The 24740-nt window shown below is 43.1% G+C and overlaps 1 non-coding gene across 1 annotated transcript; it reads left to right on the top strand.

Annotated features, from left to right (window-relative positions):
* Positions 1-4085: 4085 nt before the first annotated feature.
* Positions 4086-4188, top strand: LOC112438839 (U6 spliceosomal RNA). The gene has a single exon (XR_003027159.1). It is a non-coding gene; the product is annotated as a U6 spliceosomal RNA (small nuclear RNA).
* The last annotated feature ends 20552 nt before the right edge of the window (positions 4189-24740 follow it).

Raw genomic sequence — 24740 nt, 5'->3', positions numbered from 1 at the left:
AAGATGATTCTTAAGGTCCCTTTGTAGACACTAAAATATAATTGCTGCAGCATCTAGCACAATTCCTTCCTGCTCCTTACCACCAAAATAAGTATTTAATTATGGAATAAATGAATGAGTGAGTGAGTGAATAAATGAATAAATAGAATCATCAGGTAACTCTGAGGACATCAAGTCCTCTTCCCAGTTCTGTCCTGGAAAGCCATTTTGCTTTGGATAAAAACTCTTGCAAAAAAAAAAAAAAAAAGACTCCTGGTGCCAGATATGCTCTTTGATATGCCAGAGCTCCAGTGGTAGGAAGGCAACCTTATATACTCTTGGGTTTCTTGCCACATGAATATGTAACTGACATCCTTCAAAACAATGGGGTTACCACTTCACACTCATTAGGATGGCTGTTATCAAAAATGGAAATGGACAAGTGTTCATGAGAATGTGGATACTTTGGAACTATTATGATTGTTGGTGGGAATGCAAAAAGGTGCAGTTGCTATGAAAAACAGTGGTGCTTCCTCAAAAAGTTACACGTAGAATCCAGCAATAACCAGGAAAGGACATAACCAAAAAAGAAAACTACAGACCATTATCCCTGATGAACATAGATGCAGAAACCCTTAACTAAATGCTAGCTAACCAAATCCAACAACGTATCAAAAAGATAACCCACCATGATCAAGTGGGTTTCATACCAAAGATGCAGGGATGGTTTAACATACACAAGTCAATAAATGTGAGACACCACATAAACAGAATTAAAAACAAAAGTCACATGATCATGTCAACAGATGCAGAAAAAGCATTTGACAAAATCCAACAACACTTTATGATTAAAACTCTCAGCAAAATCAGCATAGAAGGGACATACCTCCATGTACTAAAAGTCATCCATGACAAACTCACAGCCAACATAATACTGAATAGGGAAAAGTTGAAAACATTCCCTCTGAGAACTGGAACATAACAAGGAAGCCCACTCTCACCATTTCTATTCAACATAGTACTGGAAGTCCTACCCATAGCAATCAGACAACAGAAAGAAATAAAGGGTGTCCATATTGATAAAGAGGAAATCAAACTGTTGCTGTTTGCTGATGATATGATTGTATATCTAGAAAATCCCAAAGACTGCTCCAAAAGCTCCTAGAACTGATAAAAGAATTCAGCAAAGTTTCAGGATACAAAATAAACGTACACAAATCAGTAGCTCTCCATACACCAACAGCGACCAAGCTGAGAATAAAACCAAGAACTCAATTGCTTTTATAATAACTGCCAAACAATACAATACTTAGGAATGTACCTAAGCAAGGAAGTGAAAGACCTCTACAAGGAAAACTATAAAACACTGCTGAAAGAAATGATAAATGACACAAACAAATGGAAACACACCCCATACTCATGGATGGGTAGAATCAATATTGTGAAAATGACCATACTGCCAAAATCAATCTACAAATTCAATTCAATTCCCATCAAAATACCACAATCATTCTTCACAGAACTAGAAAAACAATCCTAAAATTCATATGGAACCAAAAAAGAGCCCACATAGCCAAAAAAAAGACTAAGCAAAAAGAACAAATCTAGAGGCATCACATTGCCTGATTTCAAATTATATTCTAAGGCTATAGTCACCAAAATGGTATGGTACTGGCATAAAAATAGGCATATAGACCAATGAAACAGAATAGAGAACCCAGAAGTAAACCCAAATACTTACAGCCAACTGATCTTCAACAAGGAAAACAAAAACACTAAGTGGGGAAAGGACACCCTTTTCAACAAATAGTGCCGGGATAATTGGCAAGCCACACGTAGGAGAATGAAACTGGATCCTCATCTCTCACCTTAGACAAAAATCAATTCAAGATGGATCAAGGACTGAAATCTAAGACCTGAAACTATAAAAATTCTAGAGGATAACACTGGAAAAACTCTACTAGACATTGGCTTAAGCAAGGATTTCATGACCAAGAACCCAAAAGCAAATGCAATAAAAACAAAGATAAATAGCTGGGACTTAATTAAACTAAAGAGCTTTTGCATGGCAAAAGGAACAGTCAGCATAGTAGACAACCCAGAGTGGGAGAAAATCTTCATCATCTATACATCTGACAAAGGACTAATATCCAGCATCTACAATGAACTCAAACAAATTAGCAAGAAAAAAAATAATCTCACCAAAAAGAGGGCTAAGTACATAAATAGTTCTCAAAAGAAGATATACAAATGGCCAACAAACATGAAAAAATGCTCAACATCACTAATGATCAGGGAAATGCAAATCAAAACCACAATGTGATACCACTTTACTCCTTCAAGAATGGCCATAATAAAAAAAAATAGATGTTGGCATGGATGTGGTGAAAAGGGAACCCTTCTACACTGCTGGTGGGAATGTAAACAAGTACAATCACTGTGGAAAACAGTGTGGAGATTTTTTAAAGAACTAAAAGTAGAACTGCCATTTGATCCAGCAATCCCACTACTGGGTATCTATCCAGAGGAAAAAAAGTCATTATACGAAAAAGACCCTTGTAGATGCCTGTTTATAGCAACACGATTCACAATTGCAACAATATGGAACCAGCCCGAATGCCCATCAGTCAATGAGTGGATAAAGGAATTGTGATGTGTATGTGTGTGTGTGTGTATGTGTGTGTGTGTGTGTGTGTGTGTGTGTGTGTATACTCACTACTCAGCCACAAAAATGAATGAATTAATGGCATTCACAGCAACCTGAATGGGATTGGAGACTATTATTGTAAGTGAAGTACCTCAGGAATGGAAAACCAAACATCGTATACTCTCATAAGTGGGAGTTAAACTCTGAGGATGCAAAGGCATAAGAATGACACATTGGACTTTGGGGACTTGGGAAGAAAGCTTGGGAAGGGAGTGAGGTATAAAAGACTACAAAATTGGTTTAGTGTACACTGCTCGGGTGATGGGTTCACCAAAATCTCACAAATCACCACTAAAGAACTTACTCACGCAACCAAATACCACCAGTTCCCCAAAAACCTATGGAAATAAAAAAGTTAAAAAAAAAAAAAAAGAATCTAGCAATAAACCATAAACATGTGATTCAGCAATTCCACTTCTAGGGATATACCCAAAAGAATTAAGAGCAGAACTCAGGCCGGGTGCAGTGGCTCACACCTGTAATTCCAGCACTTTGGGAGGCCGAGGCAAGAGGATCTCTTGAGTTCAGGAGCTTGAGACCAGCCTGGGCAACATGGCAAAACATCATTTCTACCAAAAATACAAAAAAATGGGACAGGCATGGTGGCTCATGCCTATAATCCCAGCACTTTGGGAGGCTGAGGTAGGAGAATCGCTTGAAGCCTGGCAGCAGAGGTTGCAGTGAGCCAAGACTGCGTAGCTGCACCCAAGCCTGGGCGACAGAGTGAAACTCTGTCAAAAAAAAAAAAAAAAAAAAATAGCTGGGCGTGGTGGTACACATCTGTAGTTGCAGCTACTCTGGAGGCTGAAGTAGGAAGATGGTTTGAGCCTGGGAGATGGAGGTTGCAGCGAGCGGAGACTGCACTATTACACTCCACCCTGGGCAAGAGAACCAGACCCTGTCTCAAAAAATAATAATAATAAAAGTAGAACTCAAATAGATATTTGTACACCATATTCATAGCAGTATCATCCACAATAGCCAAAATATAGAAACATGCAAAATATTCATCAACGGATGAATAGATACACAAAATGAGTATAAATGTATGCAATGAAATATTATCTCGCCTTAAGAAGAAAGACTTCTGATACCTGCTATAACATGGATAAATCTTGAAAACATTTTATTACGTGAAATAAACTGAACATAAAAGGACAAATATGTACTGTTTCACTCCACCAATGTGAGGTACCTCACAGGCAAATTCTTAGACACAGAAAGTATACCATAGGTTACCAGATGTAGGGGAACAGGGGGATGGTGAGTTATTGTTTCATGGGTACAGTCTCAATCTGGGATGATGAAAAAGTACTGGAGAGGGATCATCGCAATGGTTGTATGACATTGTTAATGCAATTAATGCCCCTGGATGTACATTTAAGAATGGTTCCAGTTCTTGCTTCAGCAGCACATATACTAAAATTGGAATGATACGGAAAAAATTAGCATGGCCCCTGTGCCAGGATGACATGCATATTCGTGAAGCATGCTATATTTAAAAAAAAAAAAAAAGAAATCAGCTGGGCACAGTGGCTCATGCCTGTAATCCTAGCACTCTAGGAGGCTGAGGCGGGTGGATTAGTTGAGGCCAGGAGCTTGAGACAAGCCTGGCCAACATGGTGAAACCCTGTCTGTATTAAAAATATAAAAATTAGCCAGGCGTGGTGGCGTGTGCCTGTAGTCCCAGCTACTTGGGAGGCTGAGGCAGGATAATCTCTTGAACCCCGGAGTCGGAGGTTGCAGTGAGTGAGCCGAGACCGTGCCACTACACTCCAACCTGGGCAACACAGTGAGACTCGGTCGCAAAAAACAAACAAACTATAACTATAACTATAAAGATATTTATATATATATATTTTCCTGTCTTTTGCAGCAACCTGGATGGGGCTGGAGGCCATTATCCTAAGTGAAATAACCCAGGAACAGAAAATCAAATACTGCAAGTTCTCACTTATAAGTGGGGACTAAACAGTGTGTACAATGGGTACACATGGACATACAGAGGGAAATAGTAGACACTAGGGACTCCAAGGAGGGGGAAGATGGAGGGAACTGAGGGTTGAAAAATGATCTACTCGGTACAGTCTTCATTATTCTAGTTGATGGGCACACTAGAAGTCCAAATCTCACCATTACACAATATATCCATGCAACAAACCTGCACAAGTACAACCTGAATCTATTTTCACAAAATTATTTTTTCTGCACCCTTAAAAAAAAAGAATTCTAAGAAATGACTTTACTGAAACTCTGAATAAAATACTCAGCACTTACATATAAGTTGTATCCATTTTTAAGTGTACAATCTAGGGCCGTTAAATACAATTTACAAATACAACTTAAAAAATGGTTATTGGGGTAAAATATTCTGTATATATATTTTAGCATAATAAAATAGTAAAACCAAGCAAAAAAGCAAATGCAATATTTGAGAGGCTGAAGACAGGAGACAAATATCAGGTAAGTAAATGATGCCTTAAAATTCTGCTAACTCCATTAGCCAGCATTTCATGTTGCTTTGTAGCTTCCAGGTACCCTGGTATACCACTGTCTCTATCCTTAAAGCATCTCTCAGGGATGGGATTATAAGCCTATTCACAAATGACTAAGTGAGGCTCAGAGATGTTGACTCACCCAACGCCTTATCACTAGTCAGTAGCAGAGCTGTGACTTGAACACATTTCTCTACACTCAAAATACTGTGCTTTTTCAGTTTCTGCACAGTCACCTTCCTACAGTGGTTACCATGCAGATTGCAGAAATGAAGCTCATTCCTAGTACCAGAGAGAAAGGCTAGTGAGCTGGCGATGTGTGCTGGCCCCAAGGACAGGACAGCCTGCACCCCACACCTGGCCTTACTCTCACCCTCCCCTTCCTGGGGAGGGTGATAAAGTCTACTATTGCGTTGACAGCATGAAATGCATTCCCTTCAAAAATACATCTTGACCATAAAATAAACAGAACCCCCACCACTCCCCGCTTAAAGCTTTATGTATTCAGGGATCTTCTTAAGGCACTGACCTCAAATTTTAATCTTCTGCATGTTCAAAACCAGTACTTCTCTCGCAGCCCCATGGCACTCTCTCAAGAAAACTTTTCCATAGTTTCACATTTGAAGCCAGCATCCTTGGCATGAAAGTGGTATTTGCAAGTATGACGAGGAGTCTTCCCCACCTGGTGAAATTCATTCATATAGTTTTCACTTTGTATGTGAGGTTAATCTCTTCAGGGCCCCATTTAGTACAGAGATAACCATATATGTCCCAATTTTATGGTTGCAGAAGTCACTACATCAAACCATCCACTGGCTTTTTCTGAGCAAAGTCATCCATCTGTGTAATTAATCTAGACTCTTCTGCCTAAACCAAGCAAGTGCAGCTCTGCCTGTTGCAATCCATGGCAGCTTGAAAGATGGCAGGGAAGGCCCTTCAATTCTGATTTTCAACCCCAAGGCATCCACTCATGGATTTCCCATTTTTCTTGGCATTCCTGCGGTGTGCTGTTAATTAAACTCCCTGAATTGTTATTTCCAGGAAGTGACTGCCTTGAGATGCCAAGAGTGGGTTAAGCAGACTCCACCTACTGACCATCTGCCCTGGATTTGCAGAATGCTTCTCTGGAACAGCAAATGTTGGGTTTCCAGGCCGGGCAGTGTTCTCGCCCAAACACTGCCCACTGAAGCTGAGGAGAGGCAGTGGAGCCTTGTGGTTAGGAATACGGGCTGTAAACCAGACCACTGGGGTTTCAATCCTAACTCCACCACAAGCAAGTTCTGTGACACTGAGAAAGCCTCTTAACTTCTCAATACCTGGTTTCCTCATCTAAAAAATGGAGATAATAATAGCATACTCACCCTGTAAGTAGTTGGGATTAAATAGATTCTAATATGCAAAGTCCTAAAAATAGTGCTGGAAGTTGGGTAAGAGCTCAGTATAGGTTAATTACTACCACTCTTAGTATTATTAATATATATCTTGATTTACAGAGTAATTCACTAAAATGCAAACCCTCAGACATTCCCTGGCAGTGCTTGTCAAAATCCACGGCTTTAATACTCAAAAGCAATTATGTTGAGTGACATCCCTTGGCCTTCCCCAAATCCTCTTAAATCTTTAGAGACTGCAGCAACTTGGAGGTTAAAGATTACAAATCTCCAGTTGTGAAAGTTTTGAGTCATTTACCTCCACACTTGTCATTTGAAGATGACTTTGTAATTTACAGAAGACTTTCTCTGATGACTCTACCCTGGCAAATCTCTAGCCTCGTGCCATATTGATTCATCTCTAAGGTCTCATGAATTCTGGTGCTCTCTCAACTTTTGCATATGCCCTTCTCTTTGTGTAGCATGGCCACCTGGGAACATTTTGACCTTTTCCATTTTCCGTAACTCTTCACGTGGCTCTAGCCGATTAGAAACTGTAAAAATCTAACCGATTATAAACTGTAAAAATGAGGAATGAAAGAAAGGAAGGAAGGAAAGAAATAAAAGAATTGCATGCCGCAGTGTGAATGAGTGACTTACGCCCTAAAGTCTGCTAGGGAGGTCTGGCTAGGATCCCACGAGCAGTGCAGGTGAGTGGTTACCTTTGCCCACCTAGAGCTCTCCTTTCCGGAGAGCCAAGCCCACTGTGTGCACCCTTGAGCTTGGGGGCTCCTTTTCCCCTTCCCCTACACAAGTTCCCAATTAAATGGCAAATTCTCTTATTTTTTATTGTGAGTCCCTTCTAGATCTCAGCTAGCAGCTTATGTTCCGTCTCTCCCAAGAACTTCTCCAACTGGCCTTCCCAGTCTGCATGTGCATCCTCTTTCCCGTGTTCCCAAAACCAGCAATGATCACTCACTACTGCCATGGCTTGTCGACTTTTCCCTGCTAGACCTTAAGTTCCTTGAGGGCAGAGACCGTGTTGTTTCTTATGGTCTCTCTTGTCCAACATGGTATTTCAAGAGTGTTCAGAAAATAAGTAAAGCACCCATTGAGGAATACAGAACTTGCTGAGAAGGGTACTTAGAGGAAATGGTCAATATGACTGAGAAATTTGGAGAAACCTTCACAGCAGAAGCGACAGATGTGCTGGGTCTTAAATGATGAGAACAATTTTGACAAGCAGAGGAGAAAAAGCAAGAGTCTCCAGACCAAAGGACCAACAGGAGTGAGGCTCCCAGGCCTGGAGCTCTATGCTGTTGAAACCTGGGGTGGGGTGGGAGGGAGAGGAAGAAGCTGGAAGGAAGGAGGGGTTCACTGAACTGGAAGGAGATACTCATTCGGGGAGTTATAAAGGATGTTTCATACCAGAAAAAGTTTGGGCTTTATTTTGCAGAGAACCAGGATCTATTAAAGTATTTTAAGTGGGTAGTGTTTTAAAAAGTGTTTTTTAAACAGCAAGGTGCAGAAGATGCATATATGCTTGCATTTATGCAGGACATAGATAAATAGACACTTTCACCTGTAGTATCTCTGGAAAGATACTGTAGAAACTGGTAGCAGTGGTTAGCTCTACCAAAGGGAACTTTTGTAGGAACACAGGGATGGAAGGAAGATAATTTTTGCTGTATTCCTTTTGCCCTGTTTATATTTTTCTCATATGTTTGTATTATATTTTCTAAAAGAACACACAATTTAAACTGATTGTAAAAATGAGGAATGAAAGAAGGAAGGAAGGAAGGAAGGAAGGGAGGGAGGGAGGGAGGGAGGGGAAGGAAGGAAAGGAAAGGAAAGGAAAGGAAAGGAAAGGAAAGGAATTGCGTACTGCAGTATGCATGAGTGACTTACTCTCGAAAGTCTGGTAGGGAGGTCTGGCTGGGAGCCTGTGAGCAGTGCAGGCGAGCGGTTACCTTTGCCCACTTAGAGCTCTCCTTTCTGGAGAGCCAAGCCCACTGTGTGCAGCCTTGAGCTCGGGGGCTGCTTTTTTCCTTCCCATACCTAAGTTCCCAATTCAATAACAAATTCTCTTATTTTTTATTGCAAGTCCAACCTCAAATTTTCAAAAAGGCAAATCCATCCTTAGTTGTCCTGGAAGAGAGGGCTCTTGGTCTTCTGCTGGAAGAGATGGCTCTTCCTCTCTTGGCTTCATGGGTGGTGCACTCAGTGGGCGCCCAGCTCTCCTGGCCCTGGCCCTGCTCACTTTGCTGATGCTTTGTGCTGAGACCAGCTCCCTCTCAGTGAGCCCAGGCAGGAGGGAGGAGAAGGGCTTGTTCCGCTCCTCAGAAGAGCACTTCGGAGCGCAAATGGGGAGACAGAGATTAGCTATTTGACCTCCCAAGCTGCCCCTCTGCTTTTAGGACGTCTGCAATCCTAAAAAGAAAGCGCTCCAGGCACATGAGAAGCCCAAAGTCAGGCACTGAGGGAGAAAGCAAATCAGCACCGCGACCTACCTCAGCTCCCAAAATGATGGCTTTGGGATTATGAATGGCTAACAGTTTTGGACTCCTGATGAGAGAAACTTCTAGAGAAATCACCTTTTTTTCCATGCAGGAAAAGCTATAATTTAAGGCTCTGAGACAACACAAATAAAAGATGCATTTCAGTTTAAATAAACCCAACTAAAAAAAAAAAAAACAAAACCTGGACTTTGAAGCTGGATGTTAAGAGTATACTGAATACAAATTTAATGTTTACAGTCTGGGTTTCAGGAACACCTCTCTAGTACCGTCGGGTTGATCCTGAGAAAATGACTTCATCCATCTGGACGTTGAGTTTTCCCTTTAGATCCCCATGATACATTTCAACTCTTGCCTTCATTCCAGCAGTGTGCATTTGCATTCTGAAATGCTTCTTGATTTATTCATCGATGTCCTGTCACCTGTTATCCTAGAGTATGCAGAGCATCATTCCTCAGGATGCTGACAGCTCATCTGAGCCAGGGGTGGTATGGGGGAAGGCAGAGTAACTAAGGCTTTATGCTAAATCATCCAGTGCTTTAGGCCTTCAAACAGGCTAGAGTCATGTCTAGTGCTGGCATCACATGACTAAAGCTGGGAAGTGCCCATGATGGGGACCCTCGAGGTGGCAGCAAGAACTTTCTTTTGCACATGGGTTTGTTCATATGAAAATCACGCTTCTGATACTGCCACCAAATCAGGACTTGTGTCTGTCAGTGTTTCAAAAACCTCTGGATGATGGGAGGCCGACTCTTGCTTACTAGCAAGGATCTGAAAGTGGTTTGAAATCACCGGAACACATTTTTCAAGATGTTCTGCCTTTTGGGAGATCTTGCCAACAGTAAATATCACCAGAATTAACTGTGCCAAGCAAACATACTCTCACAATTTAAATTGAATTGTCAGCTTTGTGTAATAAAAGTTTAAAATTATGTGTTGCATGAAGAATAAATGTACCCTATTATTTGAGTCAAAATTAAATTAAAGACTGGATGCACTTAGTTTGTAATAGGCTTTTTACATTGTTGTGGGATGTCCCTTAGTCATTTCTATCCAAGCCATATTTCTTTACAGCGAGTCATATACATTTGCTATCTCTAGTGTTCTTGACATTACCAAAGCACACAATATTTCTTCAGTATAACTTTCTTTCCTGGTAATAACAATTGATCCATCTTAATATTGCTAAAGTTTGGACTTTCAGATTCGTATGAAGAATGATCTCTTTCCACACAGTTTCACTCTATTTAATTTTTGGAGACTCTGGCCACAATAGCAAATGCTACAGATACTGCTTCTCACTCCTGTGGTCCAACAGACCCTCTAGAGTAGGGTGGCCGGGTAGAAGAAAGGACTGGGTGTTTCTTTTTTTATTTGCTAGGTCTGACAATCCTACAGCAGAGCCCTTCGAACATTCTCAGACCTCCTGTCTATACCGGCCTCCACTTCCACCCTCTCTCTCCTCCCATTATCCCCCTTCTACTTGCTCCAGCCTTTCAGATCCCACAGGGCCCCCCTACTGGTCTCCCCTGAGCTGTTGTTCACATGCTTACTTCTGTGCCTCTCCCCAGCCCCCCATCTTGAAGTGCCAAATTTATAGGCAGGATACTCCCCACTGCAGAGTCCCGTCTCTAGCCTTGGATAGCTCAGCTTTCCTCTTAGCTGAAGTTTACCCTTGTGGCAATTTCTCCTACGTCTGTCATGTCCATGTGCTTGGCCCTTTGCTGAGTGTGGCAAGAGGAATTTACCTTGGCCCAACAGCATCTTTTATTCATAATGGTGGATGACCAAAGCATTGGGCTGAAACTAAAAGTAAAGAGAATTAAAGAGCCATCACTCTGCGGGTGGGTTGCTACCGTAAAGGAACTTCTTAATGTGAAAATCATGTTTGCAATACCACAACTAAACCTTCCTGTGTGTCTGCAGGCCCTCCAGACACAGGCCATGGGCTCTGCTTTCTTATTACCAAGTCACTGTTTCATTAAATGAGTTGGACTCAATAGAGTACAAGCAGAAAGCAATTACTTTTTTGTGTATTAAGTTGCACGCTTCAGCTTTGCTCCTGGATGAAATCCCAGGCAGGTCTTATAGAATTACCAAATAGCCTCACTTCTCAGATAATAAAAATGTCCAGTTTAATTCAAAATTGAAATTTGTCATACAATTTAAACTCTTTTCTTCCCACCAAGTTGGACCTGATACAAGATTGGGAGCCAAGAGTGGGGTAGCATCGTGGTTGGCTAGATCACTATTTCCACCCCTCCTCCCTCATTCTGCTCCCCCAAAACTGGAGAAGGATGGAAAGAAGAAAGGAAAGACACAAGAAAGGGCTCCCCTGGTTGTCACCATGAGTTTGGTGTTAGGCTGATCCTTTCTCCTGTGCAGCACTCTTCTGCGTTCGTTGGAGTCTTCCTTTGACATCTCACTAAACATCATGGGAATCTCCAACCTGCAATTCTAAAGCAGGCAATGGCTGGACACTGTGGCTCGTGCTTGTAATCCCAGCACTTTGAGAGGCCGACGTGGAGGATCACGTGAGCCCAGGAGTTTGGGACCAACCTGGGCAATATAGTGAGACCCTGTTTCTTTTCTTCTCTTTTTTTTTTTTTTTTTAAGATGGAGTCTTGCTCAGTCGCCCAGGCTGGAGTGCAGTGGCGCTATCTCAGCTCACTGCAAGCTCCACCTCCCTGGTTCACGCCATTCTCCTGCCTCAGCCTCCTGAGTAGCTGGGACTACAGGCGCCCGCCACCACACACGGCTAATTTTTTTTCGTATTTTTAGTAGAGACGGGGTTTCACCATGTTAGCCAGGATGGTAGCGAGACCCTGTTTCTAAAAAAAAAATTTATAAATTACCCAGGCATGGCGGTGAGCACCTGTAGTCTCAGCTACTCAGGAGGCTGAGGTGGGAGGATCACTTGAAACCAGGAGTTGGAGGCTCCAGTGAGCTATGATTGCACCCGTGCACTCCAGCCTGGGTGACAGAGTGAGACCCTGTCTCTAAAAAATAAATAAATAAATGTTTTAAAATAAATAAATAAAACAGGCAAAGTATCTATCTGCCTACTCACCTGCCAACCCCTGCAGCCCCTGGTACTCCCTTCTGTCCGTGGGGATGCCTTCATCTCTCCAGCCCTGTCTCTTCACTGCTCCCTGGCAAGGGAGGCTCCAATCACAATCTTCTCTTTGGGCTTTACAACTGGAAGGCAGATACCAGTGTCTGTACCCACCAGTTCTGAGCCACACAGGTAAATCTTTCTGAGTGGTCTCTGAGGCCTCTCTTCCTTCGTCTAGAGTGAGAAGAAAATACCCACACCCCTTCCTCCACGCCAGGGGCTGGGGTACAGGTGGTGGGAATGCCCAGCTTCTACCAATGCTCTTCAAACCAATCCTTGCCACTGGTTGCTTCAACCTCCTCCTAAACTCCTAGTCTTCTTTTTTGCATTATTGAAGGAGGTGACCAGAACAAGTTTTGGGCTACCCCCACAAAGATGATCTAGATTCCCCTTTGAGGTAGTTTTCGGCTTTGGGGGCGTCACCCAAATTTCAACACAGAAGAGTATCATCTTAATATCCCATTACAGTTACTGTTTCCTAAACAACCTCTATAGTGTTGAAAAGTCACTTTTGGATGGAGAGCTTCTAAAATGTAATCACGCTAAATTTTGACTCATTTTACTCTTAAATTTATTTCTCGGGAGAGAGAGGAATTGACACAAAAGATGCTGCTCTGAACCTAATATAAGTGCTTTGAAGGGAACAGAAGGCATAATCAGATGTGCATCTCATATTTTAAGAAAGGAGATATCAAAGGGTGAAGGGTGCATTTCAAATGCACCCACAGGGAGAAACTAAAAGGGAAGATGGGGTATGAGGCACTCATAAATGCAGAATTACAACAAATATTCTAATAAAAAAGGAAAAGGAGCAGGTCTTCGGGAAAAGCCACGCGGTTGTATGTGCTGTTGAGCTGGGTGCTCTCAGCCCATGCGCATGAGCTAGAAAAAGCAGAGCACAGCCAGAGACACAAGCGAAGGGGCAGCCAGAGCCTGGAAGGAAGGCGGAAGGAAAGCCCGGGCCCAGGAAGAGCTGAAGCCTGCAAGACAGGACAGACGGCACAGTGGCTGGTGTTCAGTGAAATAACTACGCTCTGTACCGGGCTCTGTCCTGAGCCTTCCATTTGAACTTGTTTGATCGTCACAATACCTCGATGATATTATTATCCTTATTTTACAGGTGAAGAAATGGAGGTGCAGGCTGGGCGCAGTGGCTAACGTCTGTAATCCCAGGACGTTGGGAGGCCGAGGAAGGTGGATCACCTGAGGTCAGGAGTTCAAGACCAGCCTGACCAACATGGTGAAACCCCATCTCTACTAAAAAAAAAAAAAAAAAAAAAAAAAAAAATACAATAATTAGCTTGGCATTGGTGGCAGGCACCTGTAATCCCACCTACTCAGGAGGCTGAGGCAGGAGAATCGCTTGAACCCGGAAAGTGGAGGTTGCAGTGAGCCGAGATCGCACCACTGCACTCCAGCCTGGGTGACAGAGCAAGACTCTGTCTCAAAAAAAAAAGAAAAGAAAAGAAATAGAGGCGCAGAGAATTAAAATATCTTGTCCAAAGTTGGGCAGCTGGGAAGAGGCTAAGCCAGAATTCAAACCGGGGACCTCAGGCCTCAGAAACTGCCCTTAACTATTGCCTTGCTGCTTTTCTGTGCATTGGTCCATTCTGGTCTCTACCAGGTCTCTGAGCCTCTGAGAGCATGGCTTATGCTTTGCTCATCTCTGTAATCCCAGCATGTAGCTCCATGCTTGGTGTGTGGCAAACGCTTCGAGTTTGTGGAGTTGAACAAGCGGGTCTGGTGGAATGAGACTCCTCCTGTGTCTTATTTTTGCCAAAGCCTCCAAACTGAGGTTCACGGATGATAAGTGCCCTCCATATTCTGAAGAGAAGGGTCAGCCATGGTCAGCTTAAATCTACACAGAGTGGAACACAAGGGTCTGGAACACGTGGGTCCAGCAACCACCTATGCCTCTGATGAGGCTAGTGGCTCTTGGAAGAGAAGAAAGAGGTCTTTGAAGAGAATGTATAGAACTAGACAGAGCAGTGTTGCCTTTCTCCTCCTCCCTGCCTCCAACCCCACTAAAGGTAAGTGAACAAGGGCCTTGGAGAACCACCAGATGGGGGCTGTTTTCTGGAAGGGGAAGCTGGCACTCACTCGCTGGCCAAGTGTGGGCTGAGCCTCCCCCAGGCTGTGGCTGCACAGGGCACAGGAGGGTCCCCGGGAGAGCTTGAAACATGGCCCTTGGGTTTGAGGGTCCTGAAACTGGGGACTGAAGCAGCCCAACGGCAGAGAGGTGGCTGAAGCCCCCACTAGGCAGGGAGAGAAGAGTGGGCAGCCAAGGGAGTGCCCTGCAATCCCCCAGTTTGAAAAAAACCAGAGCCAAGTGGGATGCCTGCAAGAGGGGAAGGAGCCTGGAAGCAGACTATAGGCAGGGACAGCTCAGGGGCACCCTAAGAAATCATCTAAAAGCCCATGGCCCCTGTCAAGGATGGTGTCCTTATGCACCGCCACCTGGATCTGAGAGAGTTGTTCGTCAGGAGGTGGGGAGGTGTCCCTAAAGAATCCACAAAAGGGACCAATGGGAAATTTCCAATATGTGTACATAGGCAATGAGAGAAAGCATTACACAGCTCAGAGCAAACCACAGCTGAACCACAGGTCCCTGGACCAAACCAGGAGCTGCAGAGAGTAGGTTAGAGGCAGGAAATGTGGTGCGGGGAGAGAAGGGAAAAACTTCTATTGGGTGAGAGAGCGAAGTTTTGGTTTGGATTATACTGCACTTGCTGATATCTGAAAGTTGACCAGACCTCTTTAAGATCTGCCTAAGATGTAACCAAGCTGTAGTGAAGGGACAGCTCAATCAGCTGTCGAGAGGCCATGATGGAGAAACTCAAGGCTACTTCCTGATGTTGCCGAGCAAACCAGTCTTTTCTGTCACCAGGTGCACAAGGAAGCAGCAGGCAGGTGGGTGGGTAGCAGAATGCTAACAGGTAACTGCATTTCCCCAGTTCTAAGGCACAATTTTCTTTAAAGAGAACATTTTGATGTTTCTGAAATTCAATGCCCTATAAATCTAAGTTCACATTTATTATTTTTCCTCCAAAGACATTTTTAAAATTTATGCTGTCTTAAAATACATCACATCTTAGGATGGAGATTAGTTTGTAATGACAGAGCTGATGACAGGCTTTAAGTTTCTTCAAGTGCTCTCGCTGGCACTATGGCAGGTTGAATGTCACTCTCTGTCCTTCCTTGTTCTTGTCCAGCCTGCGCAGGAAAAGCCAGAATAGGAGTGAGCAGGGATGGCCTGAGGTTGTAGGGTAGAAAGCACAGGGTACTCGCACCCAAGTTCTTGGCCAAGGATGTCCAGGAAGCACAAGATTACCCAAGATTTTGAGTTCCAGTGATGAGGTAGGACCAAGAATATAATCTAAAGTACAAGGTTGGCCATATAGGATATGAAAGTGAGTGAGTCACGAGAGATTTTTAAAGAAAGATGCAAGGGAAGGAAGGTAGGAAGTGAGGGAAAAAGGAAGGAAGGGAGGGAGGGAGGGAAGTAGGAAGGGAACGGTAACTGCCTTCAGTTGAATTCATGCAGAGAAAGAGAACTGTTAAGGGGACTAAGATGATATAGTCACAACTACATAAACTTAGACAAAGGAAGGATTTTATACATGAGAAAATTGAATCCTATGAAATAGGGTTAAGCAGTGTGTCCAAGGTTACATGACTAGTAAACAACAGAATTAATCAACTTCAATTTTTCTTCAATATTCTCCCCTAATGAGAAAAAAATTGTCCATAATGAAAGGGGTAAAACAAAGGTGCTTAGAAAGAAAATACCACTTCAGAGGGTTAAAAAAAATGGTAAGAAAACATCTAGGCTGGGGGTAGTGGCTCAGACCTGTAATCTCAACTCTTTGGGAGGCTGAGGCAGGAGGATGGCTTAACCTCAGAAGTTGGAGACTGCAGTGAGCCATGAATGTGCCATGGCACCGTAGCCTGGGCAACAGAGAAACACCCCATCTCTAAAATTAAAAAAAAAAAAGAAAGAAAAGAATCTGAGAGTCCACAAAAACAAATATTCATTTTTTTATGGGTGCAATACTAATCTCATTTGCTTCATAGTGTTAGTATCCTAGCATGTTAAGGGAATTCACAGAACAAAGCAAATTTGAAAAAGTTCCTTAAAAACAGGTAGAAATACACAAGTTGAATGAAATACGGTTTGGAAAATTCCTAAGTGATTAAAAACTCACACCCAAAGAGAATAAGCTGTACTGTGAATGAATATTAATAAATCATTGTCCAAAGGAAAGGAACATTTATTTATTTCTCTATTTATTGCTTTCACTGCCATTAAAATTCTTATTAATGATTCAAAACAATAGAAAAAAATCCTGGTGGAATTATCTAACATTTTTGCCAAGACCATGGTTATTTGGGTTAGTAACGTGTATGACCTTTATTTGTGGGTAAGAGTAACTTGGTTCCTTGTTTATGGAGAACAGTGGTTTGTAGAACATTTTTATTTAAACCTTAAGTCCTCTTAGGTGATGAGAGCAGGGAGTTTCATGCTGCAGATACTACCTTTTACTCTTCCAGCTCTTCTGGTGGTATATTATGGATATTGCTTCATAGTCATAAAATTCTGATGATATTCAAGGTGTCAATCATTCTCCATGTCACAATCAATTATCCCTTCTAGCTAAACATACCGGGTTCTTTCAAGCCATAATATGTTATGGCATTTAGATCTTTAACCTTCTGTCTATCCATGAACATGGCCTAGTTTACCAGTGTTGCCCTTAAGATTTGACAGCTAATTATCAACTCCAATTCTCCAGGTAAGGTGTAATCACTTAAAAGCACAAGGTAATGATGTCCAGCCTTGATCTAGAAACTCTTCCTCTATTAAAACAGACGGAAATTGTACCATTTCTGTAGTATGAGCTTCATACGTCTGGCACTGACTGAGTTTGTAAGCTGAAGCTCTCCAGTCTTTTTCATTTGAACTGCTATTGAAACAAGTGTTCTTCATCTTGTCCCTATTGAATTCCTAGGAATAGAATAAATGGCTAGAAATTAATTTCTGTTGCATTTCACTTCTTAATTTTAGCTTAACACATCAGCTAATTTTTTTTTTTTGGGGGAGGACAGAGTCTTTTTCTGTTACCCAGGCTGGAGTGCAGTGGCACAATCTTGGCTCACTGCAAGCTCTGCCTCCCGGGTTCACGCCATTCTCCTGCCTCAGTCTCCCGAGTAGCTGGGACTACAGGTGCCCGCCACCACGCCTGGCTAATTTTTTGTATTTTTAGTAGAGACAGGGTTTCACCATGTTAGCCAGGATGGTCTCCATCTCCTGACCTCGTGATCCACCCGCCTCGGCCTCCCAAAGTGCTGGGATTACAGGCGTGAGCCACTGCGCCCTGCCAGATTTTTTTAACTTAAATGTATCACTGATGTATTAGTTTAGCACAAGTCATCTTCATTCATTCAACAAAATCTTGAGTACCTAAAATACACTGGATATGTCATAAGCAATAAATCTTTAAGATATGAGGTTCAAATATTTATAATCCACCATAGAACCAATATATTTTAGAAGAAATAACGAAGGAATTCTAAATAGCTGGAAGCTATTCCATACCTGCAACAGGTTTCTCTGACAGCATCAGTTCATCAGGGAAGGCAGTGGAGCTTCCCCTGGCCCTCGGCCAGTTCAGCTCCCAATTCTGCTTGCTTCAGATGTGATTAGATTCACATTTTCTTCACAGTCTAAACAAGCTCTTCATTTCTCTTTACCCCCAGAAATTATATCTTCAAATGTTTTCAGTCCTATAAGATTCCCTGGATTTACATGTCAACTCTCATCCCTTTGATGTTGGTGGCTTGAACTTTTCCCTCTTCCATGAATTCATCACTTCTACATAGGAAACAGTCGGGTATTCATTTGGGGGCACGGTAGCAAGAGTAAATTTCTCAGAATGAGGAGAACTGGTTTTTCCTAAAAACATCTGTGTGAGAGAAAGCCAGTCATGCTACTTCTCCAAGCCTCGGCTTCGTTCTTTGTCAACAGAGTGTTATGATGACGGGCTTAACAGAATCACTGACTCGTCCTGTGTGCTAGGGCATTACAGTGCACTGGTTTGGGATGCCCCTGTAGAGGACCCTCCTTGTGACAATGAAAATGCTTGGGTTTGCAGATAAGGACAGGTAAGAGAAAGCTTGGTAGAAGAGTTCTGATGGCTACAATGAAGTTCTGGCTTTAGACTGACTCTGAACCTTGCAAAAATGGCCTGTGTACTCAGCTTTGAATCATTAATGTTGAAAATTGTGTCCCCTTCCAGAAAAGTTTTCTTTTGAAGGAGATAGTGGAAGAAAGGAGAGATACTTCAAGTGTGTATGTGCGTGTGTAATCCACACAGAGAAAAATTATTAAAGTTGAACATACAGTTATACAGAGAACATTTGTATAACCACTGGGAGATCCCTTTTAAAATAGAATTTAGTTTTAGAGTACTTTTATTTATTTATTCATTCATTCAATAGAGATGGGGTCTTGCTCTGTCACCCAGGTCGGAGTACAGTGGCATGATTATGGTTCACCATAACCTTGAACTTTTAGGCTCAAGAGATCCTTCTTCCTCAGCCTCCCAAGTAGCTGGAACTACAGGCACATGCCATCATGCCTGGCTTATTTGTTTTTTATTTTTTGTAGAGATGGGGTCTTGCTATGTTGCCCAGACTGGTCTCAAACTCCCAGCCTCAAGCGATCTTTCTACTTTGGCCTTCCAAAGTGTTGGGATTACAGGCATGAGCTACCACACCTACCCTAGAGTAGTTTTAGATTCCCAGGAAAATTGAGCGTAAGGTACACAGATACCATATACCCTCACCCCCTAATCCCACAACTTCCTGGATTATCAAAATCTCCCCCCAGGTGGCACATTTGTTAAAATCAGTGAACCTATATTGACATCATTATCACATGAAGTCCAGCGTGCTCATTAGGGTTCACTCCTGGTGTTGTACATTCTCTTTTTTTTTTTTTTTTTTTTTTGAGACAGAGTCTCACTCTGTTGCCCAGGCTGGAGTGCAGTGATGTGATCTCGGCTCATTGCAACCTCCGCCTCCTGGGTTCAAGTGATTCTCTTGCCTTAGCCTCCCAAGTAGCTGGGATTACAGGTGCCTGCCACAATGCCAGTTAATTTTTGTGTTTGTAGTAGAGATGGGGTTTCGTCCTGCTGGTCAGGCTGGTCTCGTACTCCTGACCTCAAGTGATCCGGATTTGCCCACCTCGGCCTCCCAAAGTGCTGAGATAACTGGTGTGAGCCACTGCGCCTGGCTGGTGTTGTACATTCTATAGATTTGGATATATGACATGTATCCACCATTATGAGACCTTTTTTAAATTGCTCAAAATTCCCAGACTGAAAGTTCAACACCAAAGAGAGCTCGCTGATTCCAGGATGTCAGCTCACTGGAGCTGGGGACCTAGGTTTCTGTCCAGCTGATTCCTCTCTCTCAAGCCTGGAAAGTACAAATAACCACTTGTATGCTGGGCAGTCCTGCCTTACCCTGGCTCCCAGGGAGGCCAGATGGGAAAGGCTTCCAAAGGAGCAGAAGAAAAAGAGCTCTTTGGGGCTCTGGCAGGAGATGCCTCCCCCTCTGAGAAGGGGGGTCACTGCAGTCACTGTAGATTTCAGTCAGGACTCCAGCTATGCCATCTGCCTGGCTGGAAAGACCAGCCTGGAAAGAAACTGTGAACTAGGGAAGCTCATCTTTGGGGTTCCTCCCGCTGACTCTTAACACCCCCTACCACTTTCCCCATTAGCCACCTAATTGTCTTCCTAACATATGGACGAGAATCCAGATTCCTCCTGCTACATACCAACCCCAAGTGAATGGGAACTCAAGGTTATCTCGTAAGAGTTTAGAGAGTAGCTGCCAGGGAGCACCCTTTCAGCTTCGAAGGAAGGAAGCTATGAAGTTGGAGCAAAAGGCAAAAGACGGGAAGATTTCCCTTGGCCCCCTCTCTCTCTGCCCTGCCCCAAAAAAGACTGCAAGGTCATTGTGATGCGCAAAACTTCCAGTCCAGCTGGCCTGCCGTGGGGTGACCAGCCCTCTGCATTCTCTCCTCCAAAACACGTCACAATTTGAAATTCTGTTCAAGTACGTGGAAACACAACTTCCAAGCAAGTTCATTAAGCAAACAAACAAACAAAAAAACCCAAACTGTGAGTGTGCTGCTGCTCATCACACAGAGACTGCACAAGGTCAAGGATAAATTTTGTGAGCACAGAGTTCACAAGACACTTCCACATAAGTGCCAAACGTGACTCACTGGCATCATCTTTATCAACGACAATTTAATGCCATGCCTTTTTGGAAGAACATTCAGCATATTACAAAGATTCTGAATTAACGTCTAGAATTATAAAATGCTATGGAGAAAGACAAGTGTATGTTTCATCTCTAGCTCCTGTGGCTTTCTTAACCAGCATCCCTCTACAGAAGCAACGACGAATGGGGGAGCCACATTCTCTCTCCTTCCCTTGTTCCCTCTAACTAGCTATAGTTGTCCTAAGACGCCAGGGCCTTCTCTAAACTACCATTGGCGATTCTGAGAGTGTTCAGGTTCAAAGCACATAGCATTTTGATGGGCATGCCAGCTAGAGCCAGATATCTGCCTTCCAGTCCCAGCTGAGTTCAACCCTTCGTGTGCCTCAGTTCTCTCAACTGTAAAACAGTAATAACAATGCAACATCCCTCATGGAATTAAATACATAAATATCGTTATTTCCTGCCATGCCCTAATCAATCTTGTCTTCTCATCACTTGTTGCGGGAAGTCAGGGACACCGAATGGAGGGACCAGCTGAAGCCATGGCAGAAGAACATCAACTGTGAAGATTTCATGGACATTTATTAGTTCCCCAAATTAATGCTTTTATAATTTCTTATGCCTGTCTTTACTGCAGTGTCTGAACATAAATTGTGAAGATTTCATGGACATTTATCACGTCACCAATCAATACTCTTGTGATTTCCTACGCCTGTCTTTAATCTCTTAATCCCATCATCTTTGTAAGCTGAGGATGTATGTTGCCTCAGGACCCTGTGATGATTGCGTTAACTGCACAAATTGTTTAAACAATATGAAATGTGGGCACCTTGAAAAAAGAACAGGATGACAGCGATGTTCAGGAACAAGGGAGATAACCTTAAAGTCTGGCTGCCTGCGGGCTGGACAGGACAGAGCCATATTTCTCTTATTACTGAAAACAGGTAAGAGAAGTATCACTGAATTATTTCCCCAGTAAGGAATATTAATAATTAACAGCCCTGGGAAAAGAATGCATTCCCAGGGGGGGACTCTAAAATGGCTGCCCTAGGAATGTCTGCCTTATGCAGATGTAGATAGTGATGAAACACGCCCTAGTCTCCTGCAGCACCCCCAGGCTTGCTAGGATTAGGAAATTCCAACCTGGCAAATTCCAGTTAGACCAGTTCTCTGCTCTTGAACCCTGACAATGCATGGACAGTGGGACATGGAAGTTCATTAGTGATTCTAGTTTCACCCTGACCTCCTGCCTTGTGATCTTTTGTTGCCCTTGAAGCATGTGATCTCTGTGACCCACACCCTATTCGTACACTCCCTCCCCTTTGAAAATTGCTAATAAAAACATGCTGGTTTTACGGCTCAGGGGGCATCATGGAACCTGCCGACATGTGATGTCTCCCCTGGATACCCAGCTTTAAAATTTCTCTCTTTTGTACTCTTTCCCTTTATTTCTCAGACCGGCAGACACTTAGGGAAATAGAAAAGAAACTACGTGAAATAACATTGAATTATCGGGGGTGGGTTCCCCCAATAATCACTCATCTGAACAGCTCTTATTAAGGCTGCTGTAATATCCCAAAGGAAATTTGTTAGGCCTCATCTTATTTGGCTTATCCACAGCACTTGACGTAGTTGATTGTCCCTTTTTTGGAGCACTGCTTTGCTTGGCTCTCACAATAACAGTGTATTCTGGTTTTCCTTCTGCCTCACTAGTTGTATCCTGATCTCTTTTTCTTTATGATTCCTCCTCATTTTCTAGACATCAGCATGCCCCAGAGCTCAGTGCTGGGACTTCTCTTCCAACCTCACTCAACACTCAGTTCATCTGTCTGGTCTTGTGATATGAAATGCCATCTAAGCCCACCTTTGTATTCCTAGGCTGCACTCTCCCATGGACTGCAGACTAACCCAATGCTTCCCTCAAGTTCTCAAGTTAGATCTGTCATAAGCATCTCAAACTTAATAATATGCAAACCCAAACTCCCATTTCACCCCTTCTCTAAATAGCCTCTTGGGCAATTTCTCCCATTTCAGTAAAAATCAACTCTATTACTCTAGTTGCTCAGGAAAAAGTCCTTGGAAACGTCACTGACTTCTGTCTTCCTCTTGTGTACCACATCCAATCCATCAGCAGATCCTGTGGGATCTACCTTCAAAATGTAACCAGGTACCAACCCCTTCTCACCACTTCCACTGTTAATACCACAAGGCAAGAGCCACAATCACCTCCTGCCTGGATAATTGCAGTAGCCATTTAATTGGCCCCCTGATGTTCACCCTGATGTCCCAGTCTATTTTCAACCCAGCAGCCAGAGGATGCTTCCATTTTATTTTTATTGACAAATAATTGTGTCTATTTGTGGGGTACAATGTGATGTTTTAATATATGTAGACATCGTGGAATGATTAAGTTGAGCTAATTACCATATCTATCACTAGAGGAGGCTTTTAAAACACGTCATGCCTATGCTCACAATTCTCTGCTGTGCTCCCTGTCCAACTCAGGGTAAAAGCCTATGCCCTCCTAGAGCCCTGCAAGGTCCCACACGAACTTTCTCTCCCAGCTACCTCTGGTCTCATACACCACTCTCCTTCCCCCCCACCCCTCCCCTCCCCCCCTTCTTCCCCCTCTTCCCTCCTTCCCCCCTTCCTTCCTTTCCTTCCTTTTTCTCAAGTATGCAAAGCTGCTCACACCTTGGGGTCTTGGTTTCCTCTGGCTGATTTTGTCCTGGGTTGTACACTTCCTTCAGGCCCCTGCTCAAATGCCACCTCATCAATGATGGCTAATTACAGTAATATCTACCCCCTGCATCATCTGTTCCCCTCAACTGCTTTCTTTTTCTCCATATGACTCAATACTACCTGATGTTCTACCTGTTTTCTTGTTTATTTGTGCTTTGCCTGGAAACCCCCAGTAAAGCATCATCTCCACAAAGAGAGAGGTTCTGTGTGGGTCATCGCTATATCCCCAGAGCCTAAATCTGTGCTTGGCATACAGAAGGCTTTCAGAAAAATACATGAATGAATGAATGAAAAAATAGTATTTAAAACATAGGGGCTGGGTGCGGTGGCTCACACCTATAATCCTAGCACTTTGGGAGGCCGAGGCAGGCAGATCATGAGGTCAGGATATTGAGACCATCCTGGCTAACACGATGAAATCCCGTCTCTACTAAAAAATTCAAAAAAATTAGCTGGGTGTGGTGGTGGGAGCCTGTAGTCCCAGCTATTTGGGAGGCTGAGCCAAGAGAATGGCGTGAAGCCCGGAGGCAGAGCTTGCAGTGAGCCGAGATCACGCCACTGCACTGCAGCCTGGGTGACAGAGCAAGACCCCGTCTCAAAAAACAAAACCAAACAAAACAAAAAAACATAGGAAAGACTCAACTGATTCTTGCTGGGTGAATTAACGAATGAAAAGTATTTATAGCAAGACTTCACACACAAGAGGTCAAGCACTAGATGAACGAATGAATAAATATCACTTAGCAGTGGCAGGCACATGGGAAGCACTCCAGAAATACTTGTTGAATGAATGAAATAAATCATTTACAGCAGTAGCAATACATGGCAAGCCTTCAATAAATTTTAATATTTACTATTCCAATGTCAAAATTCCATCATCAAGGGGTACTCCTCTCCCTCACACTCACAAAGGATAAAAAAAGCTCGCAAGTTGGCGCTGAGAGTAGGGAGGAGGGGAAAATGTAGAATGGATAGGAGCAGGAGGCCCATCCCTGAGAACCTGGGAAGGGATGTCCAGCAGGTCCCAGGACAGGCCCTGGGAAAGAAAGGGCCCTGAGTGGGCTCACAGTCTCTTTCTTGCATTTCCATCCTGAGGCTTCCAGAATTCTTGTCCATTCTGATTGTGGAGCTCTGAATATTTGGGGATTAACAGTATGATCTGCTATTCCCAGATGCAACATTTCCTTACGATCAAACAGTCCCCTTCCAAGTACAGCTTAAGGAGCACAGGAAATGGAGGTAACTACCACAATGGAAAATTTCTGTTTTGTCCTTGATCTTTGTGAAGTCAATGCCATCCTTCAAGACATTACATTTTCAACCCTGAAACTGTGAAACTGGGATGCTTGAGTTTCTAAAAAGTGTTAAAACTGCTTCAGAGATCTATCAGCTGCTTGCTTTTTAGTGTGAATTAATTTCCTGGGCCTTCTCCTCCAAACCCCTTATTGATACCAGCCTTAACTCAGGAAGGAGGGTTTTGCTTGGGATGGGAGAAAGATTGAAGGAGAAACTTTATTGTAAAGT

This window comes from Pan paniscus, chromosome 7 (assembly GCF_029289425.2).
Source record: "Pan paniscus chromosome 7, NHGRI_mPanPan1-v2.0_pri, whole genome shotgun sequence".
In the NCBI taxonomy this organism is placed as follows: Eukaryota; Metazoa; Chordata; class Mammalia; order Primates; family Hominidae; genus Pan; species Pan paniscus.
Note: the sequence above shows the minus strand (reverse complement) of the source record. Positions and strands in the feature narration are given on the sequence as shown.